This window comes from Lipotes vexillifer, unplaced genomic scaffold, assembly GCF_000442215.2.
Source record: "Lipotes vexillifer unplaced genomic scaffold, Lipotes_vexillifer_v1.1 scaffold221, whole genome shotgun sequence".
Lineage (NCBI taxonomy): Eukaryota > Metazoa > Chordata > Mammalia > Artiodactyla > Lipotidae > Lipotes > Lipotes vexillifer.
This window is the reverse complement of record NW_006772957.1, coordinates 435,529-436,253: the sequence shown is the minus strand read 5'-3', so window position 1 is coordinate 436,253 and position 725 is coordinate 435,529. Positions and strand designations below refer to the sequence as shown.

The following is a 725-nucleotide window of genomic DNA, read 5'->3' as shown; positions in this document are numbered from 1 at the left end:
CAGGAATGATTAACACATTAATGAACTAACAGATTTTACACTTTCATTACAAAGTCTCTTTAAGCTCTTTTTTTGGGCACTTTGGTTAAAGCTCATTATCGCCTGCCTGTAATTTCACAATTATGTGTGAATTATACACATTTCAAATCTGGAATGGCCCTCAGGCAATATTTCAATGGAATAACCAATGTAAGTAAACCAGAGTATAAATTTAAAGTACCAAACTTTCTAAGTCAAAAAATAATAATTATCCTTTTATTAAATGACTTTATTATGCAATACCTCCTACATACAAAAAACATATATAATATATATTTAGGGAATAAAGAGTTTTAAAAAATCTATAGACTCACCACTCATTGAAGAAACAGAACTGCACGAATACCATAAGGTATCTCACAAAGCTCTCAAAGGGGCTTTCTTATCCCCCAGTGGTAACTGTATATATATATACAGTTTTACTATATAGTTTTACTACTTTTTATGTATCCTTCAGCAATAGACTGTTTAGTTTTTGCATGGTTTAGAATTTTGTATAAATGGTTTCATATAATATTGTAGTCTTCTGAGATTTGTCTTAAGACACAGAAAGTGCAAACCATGAAAGAAAAATCAGATACAACTGTCTTTCTTAAAATAAAAACCCATCTATTTATCCTTTCACTTTTCAGATAGCCATTACCTACAACCACATTTAGTGTTTTCCCCTAATTTATGTCTTAGGG

At 30.2% G+C, this 725-nt stretch overlaps 1 protein-coding gene across 1 annotated transcript in view; it reads right to left on the bottom strand.

The window, feature by feature from the left end:
* The window catches only part of TMEM260 (transmembrane protein 260), a 61,215-nt gene that overhangs the window by 27,337 nt on the left and 33,153 nt on the right, over positions 1 to 725 (bottom strand). The gene's annotated exons all lie outside the window — the stretch shown is intronic.